Below are 7,019 nucleotides of genomic sequence, written 5' to 3' on the forward strand. Positions count from 1 at the left end.
AATTGTACAACATAAAAAATTATATCATTATAAAGTAGGACATCTGATGTTACTGATGATATAAACATTTTGTAATATATATCTTGTATTATGCTGATCAAATCTACAATTTATGTAACAACCCAACTTTTGTGCATTGGTTTAAAATTTTGAAATACAAAATTTAGGGCCAACAAAAACTTTTTTTGTTTTCAAATCTTTGCATGCATGATTGATCTTGCATTTGAATCTAGAGTAAGTGTGTAGTAGTGCTTGTGAAATTTTTCATTTGTGTGTAAATCCAAAAACCCTAAAACCCTGTTCACATGTGGCACCCTTTTTATTTCTGGTTTTATTTAATTAAACCTTGCCAAAACCCTTGAGTATGTGATCATCATTACATGTGATCATCCATGATCATGTCACCCTTCATTTTCCCTCCACCAATTCTCTTTCATTCTCCTTCCAATTACCATTCTAAAAATTCTCCAAGCCAGGACCCCTTGGCTCATCATATTTTTGCCTTAACTTTGCCCTGGATCATGCTTTGGTGTGTTGACCAAAATTTCAAACAAATGGAAAAATGGAGGATGGCCATGCCGGCCATCACACCACCACCCCTTCCTTGCATCTCTCTCTTTCTCTTCACCCTCCAAACCACCAGCATGGTGGACAGTATCTCGACCCCATCTCCCCTCTCTCAACTCTCACTGCCCACATGTGTGTGTGCATGCCTTTCCCACCGTGTGAGTGAGAGGGAAGTGGAGAGAAGAAGTGGCCGGGCTGGTTTGGTGGACATGCCACTCTTAGACTCGTTCCAAATGGATGCAAACAAAACTCTGAGCCCTAGCACACCTACACCTCCCTCCTGTTCCCTCCCCTGTCTCCCTAGGCCGCCCTTCCATCAGTTCCCACCCATGGTCACCCAGATGAGGACAACCCCTCCCCCCGTTCACTCTGCTGCTCGTGCCCGCGAATCCAGCGTGCCATTGACGCTTGTTGCATCCCTCTAATCCTCCTGGACAACTCTCTGGCTCCCCTTTCTCACACCCCCTCGCTGACAGCACTCGGGTGACCCCCAATGGTCACCATGCACGCCGGCATGGACACGGCCACGGTGGCGACCTCACCTCTCCAGGCATGTGCTCCTGGACGACCGTGGAGAATTTGGGAGAGGGTCACGCGCCTTAGAGACAAACACAACGCCGCCCTCTGCCATCATCTTGCACGCCATCGTTGGCGTCAGGTCATGTCCTTCCGTCAAACGCCTGGCAGGCGGCCTCGACACCGTCGCGTCTACTCCCTTCACGCCACTGCAAAGGCACCACTCGCGTCCAAACGGTGGCACCTTCGCGCAACCACGTAGCTCCACCGCCCCGCTCGACCAACCAGTTGCTGCCGCTACCCTTCTCGTCCACGCACGGACCTGGCGCACGGAGCACCAGTCGTTCTGGTATAAAAGGGCACATGCCCCCTCTTGCTCGCCTCCTTCGCCACACAACTCCCCTTCCACCACCATCTCAACTCCTGAGAGGAGAGGAGCTCCTCTCCTCCCTGCTGGCCGTGACCTTGCTCGCCTTGCTGTGAGCTCCGGTGGAGGTTGCTGTCGATGGGCGACACCATCCTCTTCCCTTCCTTGCTCGTTGGATGCACATATCCTCCCTCTCTCTAACGCACCTGATCTTACCTTCCAGGGACCCCTGTAGAGGACGTCAGCCCAAACATCAGTTTCGCCGTTGTCGTCGATAGCCGAAAAGAGGAGCGTTGTTTTGGCCGCCACGACCACCGATCGGCAACGTCTACTCCGCCGCATCCAACGCGCCACTCCCCGCCGTCATCTGCGCAGCGAGGTGAGCACCCCAGCCCCTGCATGTGCCTAGGGTTAGCCTGGACGATGTGCATGTGTGCGTGGAGACGACGAGCAGCGGCCGTTGATCTCCACTTGATCGGACGGCCGCATGCGCCCTTGCCCCACTCGCCTCTGCCGCTGGGACCGGCTGCGGGATTCAAATCCCGGGCTCTCCCGCGCAGACGCAGCGCCGCTGGGCCGAATCCGGCCAGGCCCAGCAATCCCAGCCCATTCCCCTTTTCCCTATTTCTTGATTTAAACTGCCACTAACTTCTTCCAAAGGTTTTGAAATACCATAAATTCGTCGATGACTCAAAATTGATGATTCAAATTTCTGTATGCTCGTGAACAAATTCTTAACCATGAATAATTGCATGCATGTGATGTTTGATTATAGATCTGGGTAGATAAATCATGTTCCAGAGTGTTGCAGTATAGGTAGTTTAATTGGTGTGATATTTGTATTGATCCTATCTGCATGTGGTCAATTTCATTTTGTAGTATATGAAAATATCTTTCTGTTAGCACGGGTCCCACATGCAAGAGCTTCCTGGATTTGATTTGATTTACAAATCAAGTTTTGACCAGAGAGGCATTCCATGATTTTTATTTTGAAAACTACAATTTTTTTTACGCAAATCCAAGTGCTACTGATAGATATAGCTATAGGGTACTTTTGTGCTAAAGGAAATATTTTTCAGAGTAGCAGTTTCATTCTGAGGATTTTACTACTGAAACGGAACACCTTTTCAGTATCTGATTTTTGTAAATTCTTTTACAAATCATAAAAATGCCAAACTATTGGGGTTAGATCACATTTAGTATTAGCTATCCATGGGTATGCTTGGCTCTAGTTGATGATGCTCTGTTACTAGTGTGCCTAGCTATTTATGAGCTCTGGTTTCTGTCTTGTTTAATTTGCATAGGCTATTTGGAAATTTGTTTGCATATGATTCTTGTGCAAGTGTGTTCTACATGCTGTTAGCTTTCATTAGGTATGCTACGTGCATTTTTGTGACTCGCAGAAAATTTTAGACCATTTAAAAGGTTCCTAAGTCATTTCTGGAATTGTAAAAATCACATCTTTTGTTTTAAAAACCATAAATTTGTGAAACCATTTTCAGTAGTTTGTGTTTGTGAACCTTTACATACTGTGATTTTACCAAATTTTTGTGTAAACTATTCTGGAGTGGTTTGTTGATTTGGTGTGGCTTGTTTATTTCTTTTTGCGACGACAGAATCGAACGCCGCCGGAAACGAAGGAGAAGGTGACTTCGGGGGAATTGAAGAGGAAGACTAGGGGCACTTTTCTGATCAAGGCAAGCCACCTCTTGATGCATCTCTGGTCCTATATATCTTGCTCTTGCATTATTACCTGGTTTATAAAGTGCATGTCTTTATTTATTATGTCGGTGGTTAGTGCCGCCCGGAGTTTTATTAATCCACCCTTAGGGTGTAGCCCTCGTCGGTACCTACTGATCGCACCTCTATTAGTGATATGGTTCTTACCACCTTATCCTACTTGTCGCCTCTTTTCAAAGCAAAAGTTGGACTCTAGGTTGGGAGCCCTGGAAATGGTTGTGAAAATGTTTTCAGGAAAACAATTTTCTCGAAAACCTTGGAATGGGGTAGCCCTGCCCAAGTGTGGTTTTATGAAAGACAAAAAGGCTTTCGGAAAGATAAATTGCTGGAGGCAAGTGGAGATGAAAAGTTGTTTTCGAAAAACTTTGGTGACTAAGTACCTAACCGGACCTTGTCAGTACAACCACATTACCGTTAAGTGAGATGGGGCGTAGCGTAGTAGTTTGTCTCGCCTTAGTTTGGGTCCTGCAAGTGTAAGTGGTAGTTCGAGCATGGACACCTATTGACCGTGGCCTTCCCGACGAACTGAGGACGCCTTTTCGTCTCGTACAGATGGCAGGGGTACAACCTATGAACTTCCATTGAATAATGCCCCGCAGTTGGTCGCGGTATTCCGGAGGGTCGATTTGGTTTGGGAATTTGCTACTCCTAGGTAAACGACCCTCAGACTCTGGCGTTGGGAGGTACAACTCTAAGAGGTATGTCTTAGCCTAAGACGAGCAGGTGAAAAACTACGACCAAGTACTTGTCGTGGCATATGTTGTTATGCGGGGATGATGGCCATACGATGAATATTCGGATTTTGTGGGGAAAGTGTACAACCTCTGCAGAGTGTAAAACTATTCGAATAGTTGTGTCCGCGGTTATGGACGTGGAAAAGGCTGCTGTTTTGCATTGAAGAAGTTTTGGTTTTTCCAAAGTGTTTTCTAAAAATATTGTTTCGGGAATTTTATGCTAGTGGGACTGGTGGAAAGGTACCTGAGAGGTACGGTGAAAAGTTGGAAAGGTTGGGACAGCCATATGGGATGGCCGGAAAGAAAGTTGGGTCATCATTACCTATTAGTCTGCAAATAAACTTGTGTACAAAAGGTTCTTCAACAAAGATATAGAGATGTCATACTCTCGAGAGGAACCACTTCTCGCTTTTTGTCGCCCTAGTATAGTGCATATCTCTTGCTACTGTCATTCTGCATATCCTTTATTTCTCTCTAAGGTGGTTTACGAGTACATTCAAATGTACTCATTGACATTGTTGTCCTAGCTATTTACTTGGTCAGACTTTGAAGAGAAGTACTACGAAGAAGAAGAGTACGACGCCGAAGACGCGAACTAGGACGTTCTCCCAGTCAGTCGTCTGTAGGGTAAATGCCTGACTTGGATTCCACCGCTGTTGAAGTCAAGTTATTTCCGCTGCTTCTTGTTGAACTACGGCCTTGATGGCCTATGAGGTAAGACTTCCGTAATATCTTTAATTCGGTACTGTAATGGATGATGTAATCTGGTATCAGTTCGGTTGTGAATTCACGATGGAATGATCTTGGGGTCGTGAAATTGTATGCATAACAGGAGTTTCGGACTGGTAAGTCTGGGGCTCCACAATCTAGGTAAGTGCACAAGACATAGAGGGTGAGAGGGAGTATGTATAAAGACACATTGATCTTTGCAATACCTAATGCATCATTTTGAAAATATATTTTATGGTGGTTCTTGTAATATTAGTTTAATATCATAGACGTTTTTATTTTTTATATGTATATGGTCAAACATTTAAAATATTGACTATGACCAAAAAGTTATATGCAACATAGTAGAGAGACGGAGGTAGTGCCGTCTTCTGGTACCACAGCAGTTTACAACTTCACATGACGTTGCTCTTTGAGAGGCTCAGCTAGTCAAAAGAAAGTGCGATCTGCTTAATTCACGGGTTGAAAAGTCAGAGAAGGTTCTAATGAAGACATCCATGATCTATCCAATGTGATTACATTGTTACTTTCGTCACAGTGCATATGAAATGAATTAAAACGACTGCTAAAGTTTCTTTTACCGAAAAAATAACGACGGTTAAGTACTTTGAAAAAAGAAAGAGTAGAGAAAAGGAAAGGAAACGAACCAACGATGCATCTGGACTGCTGCTTTTGAAGGCAGTAGGCGTGCACGACCGGACTGCGACGTGTGGTTGCGTCGTGCTTGTGCGCGTGGGGCGGCCGGCGGTCGTGGGCCGTCACGACGACATCGCGGATGTGGCGGGCGCACAGCCTACGTTGCCAAGTTTTACAGGTGGACAAATGGAGCTGGGGATCTAGATAGCTCGAACGATTCTTGAAGGAAAAAGGGATACGTAGCTCGAATTTAAGAAAAGGATAGCTCGACTGAGATCATCCTATATTTTCCCCGCTCTGCGATCACGAAGAGGACATACATGTGTACCCAACATCAACGGGAATACTAGGACATATGTACGTATCTTTCTAGCCGACACGTGTCAGTCTGTGAATGTCTTGCTGGCTATCTAGGATCGGTCATCACGCGTGTATATGCACCCATTATAGAAAATAATAAAAAAACAATTTTAAAAATGTCAAAAAAATCTGACATAAATTTTTTAGTATACATCATGACATCCTATGTTTGTTCACAAGTTTTCGTGGAAAAGTAACATTTTGTGTGGTGTGTACAAAAAAGACAAAAAAATATCCTGTACGTAGTCGTGTTACATCATTAAAAATTGTCTTTTTTACAGGAGCCACAGAAAAATGTTTTTTCTTTTGAAAACTTGTGTACCAACATAAAATGTGTAGATGTACATGTAAAAATTTAGTTTAGAATTTTTTAATATTTTAAAATGTGAATTCATATAATGGAAGCATATGCTCCTATGAGCCAAAGTGCATTTCCCGACATATGTACGTATCTTTCTAGCCGACACGGGTCAGTCTGTGAATGTTCATCTCAGGTTGCAAGAGGCATCATGATAATGTCTTGCTGGCTATCTAGGATCGGTCATCACGGTACCCTTTTTATTTTTTTATCTTTTTTTTTGCGAAACTTTTTATTCTTTTATCATTGTCTGTGAATTTTTTTCTCAAAAAAAAAAATCATGGCCTTATGAAAGTTTGTTAAGCGGTTCATACTTCCTCTGTGTATAAAAGAATATCAAAGATTTATCTAAATTCTAACGTATAATCTTCAACATCTTCTTATGGACAGATATGGTATTTTAATTTAAAAATTAAAATTAAAACTAAAATTTTCAAATGAACTGAAAGTGGGATGTTGGCGAACCCTTTGCATCCAACCATTGGGGGCATATTTGGTTTATGCAGATAGTTTGTCTTATAAAGGGGAGCGGACAAAATCCACAAAGACTAGTTGTCTCCATAAGGGAGAACAGCAGCGGATACTATGGAGGAAAAGTGAAGATAACATACAGGGTCAAATAAATAAATTCATAGTTGTTCGCTCCTTTGATTCATAGGAAAGATACCGAGAAAACTAGAGGGACTTTTCCTTTAGATCTCACTTTCAAGGTAAAACTTAGAGAAAAAGGAAAATTCACTCAGACATCGTTCTTTCGTTTCTAACTTTCTATGCACAAGGAACAAGAAATTTTTACATTTGCCATCCTTTCCTATTCCTACTCATTTTCTACTTTTTTATTTTTCTATCTGATGAATTAAAGAGGCCAACTTAGGGAGTAGGAACCTCCAACTCCCTAGCTTTGGTTACCTTTATGTTTACAAGTTTTAGGAAATGTAAAATTGAACTCTTGATGTACTTAATGATGTATCCTACAAATCTTAATTTGAAAACATCTATATCTGATTTTAAA

Source organism: Lolium rigidum, chromosome 6, assembly GCF_022539505.1.
Source record: "Lolium rigidum isolate FL_2022 chromosome 6, APGP_CSIRO_Lrig_0.1, whole genome shotgun sequence".
NCBI classification, from domain to species: domain Eukaryota; kingdom Viridiplantae; phylum Streptophyta; class Magnoliopsida; order Poales; family Poaceae; genus Lolium; species Lolium rigidum.